This window comes from Physeter macrocephalus, chromosome 9 (assembly GCF_002837175.3).
Source record: "Physeter macrocephalus isolate SW-GA chromosome 9, ASM283717v5, whole genome shotgun sequence".
NCBI lineage: Eukaryota > Metazoa > Chordata > Mammalia > Artiodactyla > Physeteridae > Physeter > Physeter macrocephalus.
In genome coordinates, this window is record NC_041222.1 from 43,793,192 (window position 1) to 43,809,188 (window position 15,997).

General features: G+C 44.3%; 1 protein-coding gene across 5 annotated transcripts in view; it reads left to right on the forward strand.

Annotated features, from left to right (window-relative positions):
- The first annotated feature begins 411 nt into the window (after positions 1-411).
- KANK1 (KN motif and ankyrin repeat domains 1) overlaps positions 412-15,997 on the forward strand; it is a 206,645-nt gene continuing 191,059 nt past the window's right edge. For 2 of the 5 annotated variants that reach the window (XM_055087151.1, XM_055087152.1), the window contains exon 1: positions 412-485. The gene's annotated coding sequence lies outside the window, so the exon portion shown is untranslated. The remainder of the gene's footprint in view (positions 486-15,997) is intronic. The other 3 variants (XM_028493902.2, XM_028493904.2, XM_007129199.4) reach the window with 2 other exon arrangements.

A 15,997-nucleotide genomic window follows, 5' to 3' on the forward strand; every position in this document is an offset into this window, starting at 1 on the left:
GGAGCGGCTCTGCTTGCTTCTCGCGGTGCCGAAGCCAGTGGGCCTGGGCGAGGCGGCGGAGGTGCGCGAAGGTGCCTCCTGGGCCTGGTGAAGTTGGAGCGGCGCGCAGGCGCACTGGAGTCTGCCCGCCGGCCGGCTCCGGGGTACAAAGAGAGCGCCGCCGAGAGTCGGGGTTCCTTGAGGTCTCGGGAGCCGCCTGGGGTTTCGCAGGCCTGAGCTGTGCCTCCGTCCCGCTCCGGAACGCAGCCACAGTCGTTTCCCACCCGGAGTCGGAGGCTTGTGGGTCTCCGACTTCCTTGCCTTTGCGGTAGCAGCGGGGCCCAGGTGGTTCCAGTACGTTTCGGGGTTTAATTCTGGCGCTTGCGAGCTGGGGCCGGCTCCGCCCAACCCCCGCCCCGCCCCCTCCCCTCCTCCGAGGTTCCGGAGCCGCGGGCGAGGAAAAGAGGGACTGGCCGGGTGCCGCAGGTTGAGAGGAGCTATTGGAGGTGAGTGGAGCTGAGGGCTTCGCTGCGCCCCCTTTCCCGTGCGGGTCAGCGTGGGGGCGCGGGGCTCCGACCCCTGCCCTGGGCTGGTCTCCGCGCTCAGTCAGGCCAGCTTGGCGTGCGCCGGTGGCGGAGGGCAGCCCCCGCGGGCTCCCGCTCGCCCGGTTACCCCGGCGGCCTCAGGACGGGCCTAGGGACGGGGTCCGAGAGGTTGCTGCGGCCCCGCGGTCCGCCGTCTTCGGCGCGCGGCGGCGGCGGGGCTTGAGGGTTTGGAAGGGGAGCGCGGCGCGCGCGGCTTTGGGGCAGCGGGAAAGTCCGGGCCGAGAGGCGGGAGGGTGCGGGCGTCTCCCAGGCCGGGACGCACGGCCCTTGGGTGTCCCCGGGTCCTTTATTAGCCCGGGTAGGCTGAGAGAGCTCTCCAAGGCGTCTCCCCTGGAAGTTTTCGGCTCCGCTCCTTAGGAGGGAGTGGCGGTCGACCCCTTTCTTCCTCGGTCGCGGAGCGGCAGGTGGCCTTGGGTCGCCCTCAGCCGACTCCGAGATGGCTCCGGCCAGGGTTGAAGGGGCCGGGAGGTGGGGGAGGAGTTCGGGAGCTCTGGGCCTCCGGGGCCAGTCGAACCCGGCCGGGACAGCGTGGGCTTCTGGTGGTCGTGTCGAGGCAGGGTGCAAGCGCCCTTAAGCAGACTTGTTCCCTCAACGCCCCCCCTCTTCCAAGCCCCTTCCATGCCCACGGCAGCCTCCTCCCCTTGACCATTCTTCTCCACCTGGGTCCGCGGGGAACTTTCAGAGGCAACTCATCGCGGTGGGTCCTGCAAGTCAGCAAGGACTTGTGTTGCGCCGGGGTGACTTGACGAGGGCTTTGGCGAGTTAGCGTTAAAAACAATCTATGGCGTCCCCCAGCGCCCGCTCTCTGCACATCGTCTCTACGGAGGTTCGTCGAATTAATGAAACACTATATCAAGACGGGAGCCCTGAGACTAACAAGGAAGGTTAATCATCCAGATCTATAGTTGTGCACTTTCTTGCCCCAGCTTCATCCTATCCACCTCTGAGCCGGATGGAAATCAGGGCCAGTTTCCTCGTTTTTAATTCATGAGTTTATTCAGCTTGCTTTTTAGGTAGTACTTAGCTGTCCTTCTGCTAGTTGCTTCTTTCATCCAACTTTCTCTACAAAAAAGTTGGGCACTCCCACGTTATTTATTTTAAAAGTTGAGATATAATAAACGTTCCATAAATTTACCCATTTAAAGAGTATAGTTTGGTGGTGTTTTTGTTTTTTTTTAGTATATTCACAAAGTTGTGCAGTCGTCCCTACTAATTCCAGAACATTTTCAGCACCCCCAAAAGTAACCTCGTGCCCATTAAGCAGTTATTCCCCATTTCCCCTTCCCCCAGCCTCTCCCTCATTATAAGGTGAAGCTTTCCCAAGATAGAAATTGAATGAGAAAACTGAGATGATTAACTTCGGCCCTTTTTCAGTTAGTAGATTTGGGGAAAGGTGCTGCTGCTGAGCAGTGGAAGAAAAATTAAGAATGGGCTGTTCTCTGGTGAGATTACAGTGTCTAAGGATGGAGGAGAAGCTGCCAGTAGAGGAATAATTGCCTCCTTTAAAAATACATGTTAGGGACTTCCCTGGTGGTGCAGTGGTTAAGAATCCACCTGCCAATGCGGGGGACACGGGTTCGAGCCCTGGTCCAGGAAGATCCCACATGCCGCAGAGCAGCTAAGCCTGTGCACCACAACTACTGAGCCTGCACTCTGGAGCCCATGAGCGACAGCTACTGATCCCCACATGCTGCAGCTACTGAAGCCCGCACGCCTGGAGCCCGTGCTCCGCAACAACAGAAGCCACGGCGATGAGAAGCCCCCGCTCGCGGCAACTAGGGAAAGCCCACGCGCAGCGACGAAGATCCAATGCAACCAAAAAATAAATGAATAAATAATTAATAATAAAAAAACACAGAAGTTAGGAATGCATTTTATCCCTGTAGGTAGGGCACGCCAGTGCTTTGGGGCACTTTCAGCACTTTAGATTTGCCAAGTCCACAAATCATTCCAGTTGAGGTTCTGCCTCAGCAAATGCGAGTTCTATTTTGTGTATGTGTTTTGGGGGGAGGTGTTAGTTTTGCTTTAAAGTATCCACTGTCCCCAAAGAAAGAAACAGCAGATAAATGGCCACTAGAATGGATACATTCAAGACTTGGGTTCATTTCATGAGTATCAGCACCTGCTCTCAAATAGCCCTATGAGCTACAGCGCTCATGCATTAACCCTTGGTCTGAGGTGGAGGAGGAGGATGGGAAAGGGTCTAGTTGGAGGAAATTCAAGAAACTGGGGAAAGGCTGAAAGGGGAGTACTTGTGGGAGCTGAGGTCTGTTAAAATGGAGAAGGGTGAGCAGATTCAGAAGCAGCAAAGGGGAATCAGTGAGAAATTTCGGACCCTTAAGCATTTTGTTGGACTATTTGTGCATGCTCTGAAAATCACGTTTTAGTGAGCAGAGCTGAAGCTATCCAAATTACACAACAACCACCGTGCTTCTCTTCTGCCCTCCAATCAGGTGAAGTCAAGTTGGTTTCAAATGTTACAGGATATTTTATGCCTGTTGCATGGGTGGCTTGGCTTATGCATCTTTTTTAAAAAAGTAATTTTAAAGTTGAACTATAACATACATATAAATGTTAAGAGTACAGTTTGATGAATTTTCACAAAGTGAGCATAAACTTATAACCAGCACTGAAATCAGGAAACAGCATTGCCTTGCCTTTTTCCAGTCACACTGTCTCAGAGGCAACCACTGTCCCAACTATAGGTTAGTTTTGCCTGTCTTCATGGTTTTGTATACACGTGGGATCATACAGTATGTTTTTGTGGGGGGTTTTGTTTTGTTTTCATTTTGGTTTTGGTATCTGGCTTCCTTTAGTCAAAATTATGTTTGTAGGGCTTCCCTGGTGGCTCAGTGGTGGAGAATCCGCCTGCTAATGCAGGGGACACGGGTTCGTGCCCCGGTCCGGGAAGATCCCACATGCCGCGGAGCGGCTGGGCACGTGAGCCATGGCCGTTGAGCCTGCGCGTCCGGAGCCTGTGCTCCGCAACGGGAGAGGCCACAACAGTGAGAGGCCTGCGTACCGCAAAAAAAAAAAAAAAAAAAAAAAAAAATTATGTTTGTGATGTTTAGCTGTGTTGTTGCCTGTGGCTGTATTTTGGCCATTAGCATTGCTCTCCGATGTTTCATTGTGTGACTGTGCCACAGTTTATCCATTCTAGGGTTGATGGGCATTTGAGTAGTTTCCGAATTTTGTCTGTGGGGAATAGTGTGACTGTGAACATTCTACTCCGTGGCTTGATACACATTACACATTTGTATAGGGGATGTAGTCAGGAGTAGAATTGTGCTTAACTCCTCTCCTCCCTCTTTCCTCTCAAATAAAATTCAGTGAAAATTGCTCTAAGGTGAAGGCTGCTCCACCAACTTTCATTTAGAATAAACCAATATCAATGAACTTTAATAAATAATAATTACATTTCTATTTTATGCAAGGCGCTGGTGGGCAGAATTCAGAGACTAAGCCCCTCATATGGTTCATAGCAGATGGGGAGATGTAAGGATACAGAATTGAATAGGAGGCAGAAGGATGGAAATATCTGATATAAATGGCTCATTGGAAATGTAGGGGAAAGTAACACCGAGTAGAGAGATCTGGTTGATGTTTAGGGAGATTGGGCCTTGAAGAATGTGTTTAGGTGGGGATTAGAGTAAAAGGCATTGAAGTTTAGGCCATGGCTTTTGAAGGAGCAAGGAAGTCCAGCAGTGCTTGACACATGATAGCATTGTCAGTCACATGCTTAGAGACCCAGGTGAATGGCACTTTGAGATTGTGCCCTTCATCCAGTGGCTCGTGATTATGAACCAGCCTGGTGATCTCTGTGGAAATGTTGTAGCTCTGAATCCAGACTGGCTAGTTTGAATCTAGTTGCTGCTGCTTGCTGTGTGACCTTTCATATAGTTGCTGAACCTCTCTGTCTTAACTTCCCATCTATAAAAAGGGGATAATAAAAAGCACTCCCCCGACAGGGTTATTATGAGGATTAAATGAGTTAAAACACATAGAGAGCACGTTGAAGATTGCCTGGTACACAGTAAATGCTAAACATGTTTGCTGTTGTTTCTTTATAATTGTTTAAATTTCTATAGTAATGTTTGTACATAGTAAGAATAATGAAAATAACAAAGAAGTGTTTAAAATGAAAGCTAAATCCCATTACCCTTTTCTGATCCTAGCTCAACTGTGTCCGTTTTTAGTACTTTTGGTGGTTATCATTGAACAAATTAACTTAAAATTTAGTGGCTTAAACAACTGTTTCATGGTATTATGTGTCCTGTGGGTCAAGGATTCAGGCAGGGCTTGGCTGCTTCTCCTCCTTGTGGTGTTGACTGAGGTCTCTCTATTGCATACACCTGGTGAATGGGCTGGTCTGGAGGGTCCAGGAAGGCTTTGCTTCCATGCCATGTGCCTTGGCAGGGATGGCTGACAGACTGGGCTCAGCATTAACTGTTGACTAGAGTGCCTACACATGGCAGCTTCAGCATGGTGGCCCCAGGTAGTTGCACTGCTTACATGGCCATCACCTTCCCCCAGGTATTAATCAGGGTCTGTAGAGAAACAGAAGAGTAGAACGTATATATGTTTATATATGTCTATATATGTTTATAGAAAGATTTATCATAAGGAATTGGCTCACACGATTGTGGAAGTTGGTGATTCCCTGCAGCATGGGCCAGCAGACTGGACGCCCAGGAGAGCTGATGTTACACATGAAGACTAAAGGCAGTCTGCTGGAGAATTCCCCCTTGCTCCGGGAGGCCAATCTTTTTTCCCTATTCAGGCCTTCAACTGATTGGATGAGGACCACATGTTATGGAGAGCAATCTGCTTTACCCAGAGTTTACCAATTAAAATGCTAATCTCATCCCAAAACACCCTCCAAGAGGACACATACAATTAACTTGAGCTATGAGTGCCTCAAGTGAAGGAGTTGGAAGCTTCTTGGCCTTTTATGACCCAGTCTCAGAAATTACATAACTTCCCTTTCACCAAGCTCTGTTGATTGGGTCAGTCACAAAGCCTGCTCAGACTCAAGGGGAGAGGGCATAGACTGGCCACTTGGTGGGAAGAGTGTCAAAGAATGTGCAGCCTTCTTTTTAAACCTGCCACAGTCTACACTTGTTTCACAAATTTGACAATAGCTCTTAACTCCCTGCTAAGGAAGAACTGGAATTTGTATTACCTCCTATGTCTCTTTTCTTCCTCTCCCCTTTGCCTCCCAATATTTATTAGATATCCTATTATTTTTATTTTATTAATTTTAGTTCTCTTTTTTCAGTTACCTTTATAATTTTTTAAGAATTAATTATTTATTTATTTGGCTGCATTGGTTCTTCGTTACTGCGCTCCGGCTTTCTCTAGTTGCGGTGAGTAGGGGCTACTCTTCGTTGCAGTGTGCGGGCTTCTCATTGCGGTAGCTTCTCTTGTTGTGGAGCACGGGCTCCAGGCGTACAGGCTACAGTAGTTGCAGCCCCCGGGCTCATTAGTTGTGGCTCATGGGCTCTAGAGTGCAGGTTCAGCAGTAGTTGTGGTGCATGGGCTTCGTTGCTCCACGGCATGTGGGATCTTCCAGGACCAGGGCTTGAACTCATGTCCCCTGCATTGGCAGGCGGATTCTTATCCACTGCGCCACCAGGGAAGTCCCTACCTTTATAATTTTAAGTAACGTGTTCCACACTTGACAAGGCCGTGGCAGGTGGAACGCTCAAGTTGGTTGGAGTGTTTGTGTGTGTGTGTTTGGGAGGGGCAGTGAAGGAGAATAACAGAACTGTCTTCAATGGGGGACATCTGACAATGAGGCTCTTACTAAAACACTCCAGCCACTAGGCGTGTGAATTGCCTTGACCATGTACTCTGCGTGAGCAGAGCAGGTGACATAGTCCAACAGTTTTTATTTTCTCTCTTTGGCTTCTAAACTCAGGTACTCGTTTGCCTTTTCCTTTTTTCAGCTTTGCATTTGAAGTATGAATGCTGGAAGCAAATGATATTCTCACTGATGAAGAAGCTTAAAACACATATACTGTTGAGCTGGATATTTGTGTATGGATGTATACACCAGGAAAGCCTGTCAGAAATAACTATCCTTGTGTTTCTTTTGTTACAGAAGCAATCAGTTAATTGGAGAGAGTTATATATTTCAGGAACCCTGTAGCTCTGTTTTAGGGTGTTCTTTTTTCCTTTAAAAAAAAATTCATTTAGGGAACTCCCTGGTGGTCCAGTGGTAGGACTTGGCGCTTTCACTGCTGGGGCCCGGGTTCAAATCCGGTCGGGGAACTAAGATCCTGCAAGCCACTTGGCACAGCCAAAAAAAAAAAAAAAAAAAAAAAAAAATCATTTAGTTAATGGAATTGACCAATGGGGCATAGTTTAAGTCTCAGGAGACATACTAATACATTTTTATAATTATCTAATCCTCTGAGAAGCACACAAGAAGAACCTCTATTCTCGTTGGTTTACATTTATTGCATATTGCAGTTAAAACTCCTTTTGATATTTATTTTATCTAATTTTTGGCTTAATTAGAGGCAGGAATGTAAATTTGTTGATACTTGCATTACATTTTTGGCTACATTTGTTCAGATTTCTGTTGGTAATTCCGACTTGTTCACCCTTTGACCTTGGGGAAAATATGAAAAAAATAATTAGGTAGAAATAGGTAGAAATCAAGCCTGAATTTATTCATCCTCCTTTCCTTCCTCTCCCTTCCTCTTCCCTTCTCCCTCTCTTTTGTATTATTCTTAACAGAATTGCTCTTTCCTATAAAAATACCTGTTTAACAGTAGCCTTTTTTAGGGGCTGGAATTGTCCCTATTATGTGATGTTATGACTCACTTCTCTATGAAATACTCCCTCATCTCCCTTTCCCAAAATAGAACCACAGACCCAAGCTGATCATCTTTGTATTATACCCCATTCCAGTCACTACTCTAGCCCAAAGGATATCCTTCTAATATCATTGATTACTTTTGTCAGATTTTTCAACTTTATAGAATCACAGAGTGTGTACTTTCTTGTGTCTGACTTCTCTCACTCCATGTCCTATTTGTAAGATTGATCTATTGTTGTTTTATGTGGCTATGGGTTGTTCATTTTCATTGCTTATTGTATACCATTGTGTGAATATACTACTGTTTGTCCATCCTGCTGGAGATGTACATTGGGTTTTCCAGTTTTGGACCAATAATGAACAGTTGTTATAAACAATTTTGTGCATATTTTTTATGAACCTATGTATACATTTCTGTTGGATAAGTATCTAGGAGTGGAATTGCTGGGCCACACAGTTCACTTGTAGTAGAGACTGCCAGAATGGTTTTATTAATTTATGTTTCCAGCAGTGGTATGTGAGTTCTAGTTGCTCTACATTCTTGTCAATGCTTGTTAGTGTCTGTTGTCTTATTTTAGCCGTTCCAGTAAATGTGTGTTGAATTCCCCAGATAACTAATGAAGATGAGCACCTCAAAGAGAGCTTGTATTCTTTTTGTTTTAGAGCACAGTGAGATACGAAAGGTAGGCCAGTTAAAGAATTCATTGAGAATTTATATCAGTTTCTTAACTAGTCTAGCTTTTCTGTTTTTCCATGCTGTATAATTCATTTCTTGTGAGTTTTTTTCTTTTAATTGGTGGGAGATGCATCTCAAGAGATTTACTACTAATAAAAGTTTAAAGAGTGGAAATTTGTGAATAAACTCTACTGGTTCTGAGAATTAAAGTATTCAGTATATTTAAAGACTGAAATTTTGCTCATGCTGTCTTACTCTTTCAACTTTTCTAATTTGTTAAATCAATCTATTGATTTTTGCTCTTCATTGGGAAATTTTTATAGGGGAATTTGCAAGGGTCATGCTCTGTAGTTGGCCAGGAATTAGATTTCCACATGAAAATGTAAAAGAAGAGTTGAGGGCTTACCTGGTGGCACAGTGGTTGAGAGTCCGCCTGCTGATGCAGGGGACACGGGTTCGTGCCCCAGTCTGGGAAGATCCCACATGCCGCGGAGCAGATAGGCCCGTGAGCCATGGCCGCTGAGCCTTGCTGAGCCTGCGTGTCCGGAGCCTGTGCTCCGCAACGGGAGAGGCCACAACAGTGAGACGTCCGCGTACCGCAAAAAAAAAAAAAAAAAGTTGAGTTCTTGGTGCATAATTTTTTTTAAGATTTATTTTTTATGTATATATTTATTTAATTTATTTTTGGCTGCGTCGGGTCTTAGTTGCAGCGTGGGGGATCTTCGTTGAGGCATGCGGGATCTTTCATTGCAGCGCACGGGCTTCTCTGTAGTGGCATGCGGGTTTTCTCTTCTCTAGTTGTGGGGCGGGCTTCAGGGCACATGGGCTCTGTAGTTTGAGGTATGTGGGCTCTTTGAGGTGCACGAGCTCAGTAGTTGTGGCATGCAGGCTTAGTTGCCTTGCTGCATGTGGGATCTTAGTTCCCTGACCAGGGATTGAACCCACGTCCCCTGCATTGTAAGGCGATTCCTTACCACTGGACCACCAGAGAAGTCCCTTGGTGCATAATTTTTTAAAGGAAAAACAGGGGTTGTCCACACAGTGATAAGTTGGATATTGTGAAGCTTCAGTGTCCATGCTGAAAGTTTTTGCCATTTCTTAGAAAATGAAATAAGTAGTTTTGATGAAACTTAACATATGATTTGGTGGGCTTGAGTTTATTTTGATTTATTTTCTGTTGGCCTTTTGAAATTCATCCTTTTGCTTCTCTTTAGGGCACCTATTTTATCTTCTCAATTGTTTCTTCTTAAGGGTTGTATGCTTCTTTAAGAATGAAACCTGGCTCTGTACTTCCTCAGTGAGTATGTCCTGTCTTCCCTTAAATATTACTAGGGGTATTACTGACCAAGGGATAGACACTATTGGTCTTAAATACTTCTAAGGTATTTGTGGCTACTGTTTGGTTTCTTGGTGGCAAGATTAAATTCTGTGAGGCATAACCTGAAGGGTATTTGGAGAATCCAGGCTTCTGACCTTGAGGGCAGAATAAGACTTCTCTGTCTTTGGAGACATCACCCTTTGCTCTCCTTTAGAATTATGACTCAGGAGTGGGAGGAGAATTGGCTGAATCCCTATCAAGGAGAGGAGGCTGGGAGAGAAATGATTGAGGTTTACTTACTACAACTCAGAATTTCTCAGCCCTGGCAGGGTTTCAGTCGCAATTGGGAGAAGCAACTCAAATAGTTCACTGCGATGAAAGTTTGTGTATATTGTTTAATTTTTTTCTCTAATGAAGTTATGTGAACTTACTTGTGTTCTGATATGTTTTTATTTGGGGGAGGTTGGAAAAGGGGAGCAGGTGCAGCTGTCGATTGGGGTCTGAGAATCGTTCCTGATGTTGAGAATGACAGCCATGTGGGAGGGGGACACAGTGTGGAGACAAACTGCCCTGAGGAACGAGCACAAGGGGCTTTTTGTGGAGTGGCCAAGTGGGAGGGGAGTGGCTAAGTTACACTTTGTAGGCATTCAACAGTATTTGTTGAATGAATGTGCATACTTTCATCGGTGGCATGCTAAGGCTGCCAGATCTGCGTGAGAGTATCTCAATTCATCAGTTTTTATAGTGGTTTAGGTGCCCACTGAATGGTAACCTATCCTGCAGGCGATCAGGAATTTCATGCTTGCATCAGTTGAAGTTTAAACATTTTGGTTGTAAAGAGATTTGTCCTAACAAGACTTGACCCCAGCTGCCAGGTGTGTATGTGAGTCAGGTGTTGATTCTTAGCACTCTTCTTCACACACACCTTCTTCTGTGTGTATGAACTCAGAGGCCTGAGAGTACTGTAAGTTATCCTCTCCACATTCAGTAGACTCTTTGTTTTTCCAGGAGAGTTTTAATCAGTTTTAGGCTAATAAAGAGAACTGTTTCTTTCATTTGTTTGTTATAACCAACTTCAGGAAACAAAAGGCTACTCTTTGGAAACCAGGAAAAGCTAACTGGAAGGACTCGGTTTTTCCTTTGGTGAAATCCCTTGTGCTCACATAGCTTTGTCACACCTTCTAGAGAACCAAAGTATCTCTCACTCAAAAATAGAGGGCTGCTATGTTTGGACTCATTTCTGCCTGTTTTTGGGAGCTGTATGCCCAGTGGTTCACCTGTTGAAGTCAAGAATGAGTAAGAAGTCCTTGAGGACTCTTAGCCAGCGCAGAAAGATTCAGTAAAGTACCTTTAGTACAATGGGAAAACACTGTCAGTTTCCTGCTCTTTTCACCTTTGCCAGTAAAAGGAGGAAATACTGCTTAAGGGCTTGAAGTTTATATAGTTTATTAATCATTTTCTTGGGAACTTTCTCTTTCAAAGAGAAGGTGTTGTGAACCTCTGGCATCACATCCAACTTGACCAAATAACCTGCTTACCAGTTGACCTCATTTGAGTCCTTACTTCAAGCTGTTCTTCACATGTCAGTGTCTGTATTTTAGCCTAGGTCCCAGGTAGGGTTGTGGGTGCTGAATTCACGGAAACTGTATCATTCTGAACATCTCCTTTTCTCTACTTGACCCTCAGTGACCCAGGGCAGTTTTTCCTTTCCCATCTCTTCCCCATTTCTTAACGTTTATTTTTGGATGGGTTACATTGACGGGACTTGATTCAGTAAGGGCAGTGGTTAGGAGCTTGGGCTGTAGGGTCTCAAGTCTTCTGCTTCCTGCCAGGCATGTTTTTTGCTTTTGTTTGTTTTTGTTTCTTTTCCCCCTGTGTGTCTGAAAAGGAAGAGTAATATAATCATGCCATGGTGTTTAAGTGTGTCTTGGTGTGGGAGGGAGGGAGGGAGAAGAGGGAGAAGAGAGGTAAGATAAAGGACGGAACATTTAGGTTATAGTATTTCCTGACTGTAAATCTCCCTGGCACAGAAAGTCTCAAAAGAGCTATCTTGGGGCTTCCCTGGTGACGCAGTGGTTGAGAGTCTGCCCGCCGATGCAGGGGACACGGGTTCGTGCCCCGGTCCGGGAAGATCCCACGTGCCGCGGAGCGGCTGGTCCCGTGAGCCATGGCCGCTGAGCCTGCGCGTCCGGAGCCTGTGCTCCGCAACGGGACAGGCCACAGCAGTGAGAGGCCCGCGTACCGCAAAAAAAAAAAAAAGAGTTATCTTGTTTGCTTATGGCCGGAGAAGCAGAGAAAGGGCTGTGATCCCAGGTGGCACACAGTAGATCAAGGAAGACCCCTGGGAGCAAGTAAGGAGGCAGAGGCAGACTCAGGGACCTGGGTCCAGTAGGAAACCCCAGCTCCATGTAGTGCCACCACCCTTCTCCCTTCTCTGCACGCTCTTCCACAGTTCAGGCTGAGCAGAATAACCTCTCTCTGCTCATAACGTGGGGATAATGAGAGGTACCACACGGAGGAGCCGTGAGGACCAATGAGGTAATAGGGGAGTGAGCCCTACCCAAGCTTCCTTGAAATCTGATTCGTTGGAGAAGCCTGTTGCTCCTTCCGCTGCCCCAGGCCCAGGAAACTTTCACAGGCTGTTGAGGATATAATAGGATTCCTGGTAACTCTGGGGAGCTGTTGAGGTTGGCATATTTTTCTCGGGGGGTACTGTAATGGGGAGAGAAATGTTCTTGGTACCGTAAGTTTGTGCTCTGAACATCTCTTCTGGGAAACACACTGGACCGTTGATTGTGCTGAGCTGTGCTGGAAGCATGCTGTGGGACTTTTAAGGGCTGGTGGTGCAAACCATTCACCATGTATAACAATGTTTCCAGGGTATGATATGTAAATACCCTTGATAAGCTGTGGGCATATACTGCCCGGGTGAGTTGGTGATTCCTTGTAGCTGAAGTTTTGGGGGAAGTGAGGATAGTAACACAGTATTTATAGTACAGGGCCTATGCAAAGGCTGGGTCCCATTCAGTTAACTAGTCAACTCTCCTAAAATCAGTGTCTTTGTAGACCCAGAGAGTTGGATCTGTTTCTCACAGCAACATGTACTATTTTGTCTGTTCTCATGTTCATTAAAATTAAGACCTTCCATTCGGCAGTACAGATTAAGAGTGCAAAGAAAGGCAAGTCACAAAGTAGAAGATATTTGTCATAACATATATCCAACAGGAAACTTGTCCAGAATATGTAAAGAACAGCTACAAATCAGTAAGAAAAACAAAAAATAATGTTTAAAATGAGCAAGAGGGCATTCAGTATCATCAGTCATCAGGAAAATGCAAATTAAAACTATTATAAAATACCAATACATACCCAGCCACATGGCTAATATTAAAAAAAAAAAAATCCTGATAACCAAATGGAGATATAGAAAAGCTCAAACTCTCATACACTGCTGATAGATGTGTAAGTTGGTTTAACTACTTTGGAAAGCTATTTGTACTTATCCATAAAACTTAACAAACTTACATCCTATGTATGATTCAGTAATTTTACTCCTAGATATGTATACCCAACAGGAATGAGTGCATATGTGCACCAGAAACATTTACAAGCATTTCCGTTTCTATAATGGAATAATAGAAACATAATAGAAACAATCCAAATATCTATGAGTAAATGATTTGTGGTATGATTATGCAATGAAATACTACACAGCAGTAAAAACAAACTACTGGTACACAGAACATGATGAATCTCATAGATATTATATTGAGTAAAAGAATTCAGAAATAAATACAATAAGTACATATTGTATGATTTCATTTATATGAAACTCAAAAAGAGGTAAAAATACTTGATGGTGACAGAAGTCAGAATAGGGCAGAAGTCGCACAGGGATGTATTTACTAGGAAGGGGCTTGGGGGCACTTCTGGGGCCTTGATGATGTTCTCTATCTTTGATCTAGGTGCTGATGACTTGGATATGTTCATTTGTTAAAAAAAAAAAGATTCATCATGCTATTTAAGATTTATGTACTTTACTGTATGTGTGTTTTTCTTTAAGTTAAAAAATTTATTAAGATCAAGCATTTAAAAATAAATAAGGCCCAAATTAAAACAAACTAATAAGGCTTATTGGCTGCATAAAAGAGAAGCTCATTTCAACTGGCTTAAACTCATATCAACAATAAGAAATTTGACCAAAACAAATAAACAAATGAACAACAACCAACCCAATAAGGATTTGTTGGAAGGAAGGAATCCAGTGGAAACCCAAGGGCATGGTAGCTAGTCTTCCTGGGAACTGGGGAGTTAGGGCTGGAAGTTACGGTTTCTTTTGGACACTCATGGTATCTTGTCTCTAGCATTTGCACCATTCTTTGGTGTTTCTCTACAGACCACCTTTCTGTATTTCAGCTCACACGTGGTAGAAAATGGAAGCACAGTCCTTGCTTATCATGACCTCCCATTTCAAGCCTAAGTTTTTTATACCATATGGTTAACTCTTTCTAGCCCTCTCTCATTCCAGCCCTCTCTCATTCCCTGCTGATCAGCTTAGCCTATGCCTCCTTTTTCCCTCTTAGAATGGGAACCATTGTGTTGTTCCAGTCAGCTGTGGTCAGAGAGTCTGGGATCAAATAGAAAACACAGAGCAGCCAAGGCTAAGGATGGGTGGATTTTTCTAAAAAGGGAAATGTATGTGGGAAGAAAATGGTTGCCATCCTACCACATGTTCCGCTGAACATCTGCTTCCTCCATCTTTTCAAACCACTATTTGGAGCAGGGAAAAGAGTCCCCAGGAAATTCTTTCTTCCCGCCCAACCAAATCAGACTGTCATGGTCTGCCTCCAAACAGGACACCCCAGCAGCTTGGCCCTAACTTCTTGTTGAGCCTTCTCTACCACAAACTAGTCTTGGCAGAAGGAGCTGTTGTTACCTTGTACTATTTTGCGATTATGGAATAATTTCCCAAATGCATGCTGATGTACACCTTCTGGGTGTAGCTTTGTATCAAATATTTTTCCTAACTTGATTTGAACTTAGCAATGCAGACAGCTTTTCTGATTATCTATTATGGGTTTGCTAACCCTAGAGGAGTGAACCGTGGGCCCCCAGATTTCGGACTTTTGAAGGCTGAGTATATAGCTCTATCTCTCTCCTACTCCCTTGGGTAAGCTGTGGATTGTCTATAAACCTTGACTTAGTGTATGCCTGAGTGGAGTTTTTTAGAATTGCTCTTGACCTTTCCCTGGGCACCTTCTTGCTCTGCCTTTTTTTCACTGTTCCCTCCTAATTAAACAGACTCTTACCACAGCCTCTGGATATGACAACCTGTCAGCTTAGTCTTAGTAAGTGTTCTGAGTTTCTCTGGACTTCTAGCTTGCCAAGACCTCATCGCTAATTTGCAAGAGGTGGTGTTGAATATTTTTCCTTCAGAAATTAAGTTTTTAAGTGAATTCATGTATATTTTTTATCAGAGTAGGTATGAGAGGAGTATTAACTTTGGGCATTGTTTTTCTTTGGCTTCTAGAAAAAAATTTGAGATCTAATAATTTTCATCGAGTTCTGTTCTAATTGATCATTTGAAAGACTATTTGCATCATCAGATCTTATACCTGGTGAGTTAAGATTTCCAGGCAGGGACTAATACTAAAAGTTGAAAATGAACCTAACCTAGACTTTTTTTTTTTTTTTTTTTTTTTTTTTGCAGCACGCGGGCCTCTCACTGCTGTGGCCTCTCCGGTTGCGGAGCCTGTGCTCCGCGGTGGGAGAGGCCATGGCAGTGAGAGACCCGCGTGCCACAAGAAAAAAAAAAAAAAAAAAAAAAGAATGATTTCTACATCCCATAAAATCTCAGGCAGTTACATTTGCATGTTTTGCTAGGAGACTGTTATGCCAGTTAGATTTGTAACCTTGTTTCTTGTTTTATCCCCACATCAGTCAGAGATTAATTAATTACATGCCAGTAGAAGGGTGAGCTGTTGAACCTTATCTTCTTTGAACCTACTGTTGTTCTCAACAAGGCCTTCTAAAGGTCAGTCAAACAAGTAACTAAAGTTTTGCCCTTCCCCCTAAAGCACATATTTATAAAAGTAAAATCGTTAATGGGAAAAAGGCAGATGTTATTTTCAGTTTATTATATTCTTATGCAGATGGTTAGCATGAAAATTCACTGGCACTAAGACCTACACATTCATCCACCCTTATTAGGCTGCTCTGGGTATTAATCATTCCATTGAGCATTGAAACATTTTTTGAAACAAAACGTTGGCTTCATTTCTCAGCTTAGACTAGATGATGCTCAGTGGATTAAAACAACATATTTTAATTTTTTGTTCACATTCCATGACAGCCATGGCTCTGCTCCAAGGGTCTTCTTTGCTCTAGATCCAGGCTGAATGAGCCACCCAGTCTGGGACAGAATCTCATGAGGGTAAGAAAGGGTAAGAAAGGAAATGACCAATCCATTCATGGCCATTACTGCTTCTGCTTATATGATACTTTCACTCACATCCAGTTTGTTGAAGCAAGTCACGTGGCTAAGCCTACTAACAAAAGGGTAGGAAAGTATAATTTTTTTTTTTTTTTTTTTT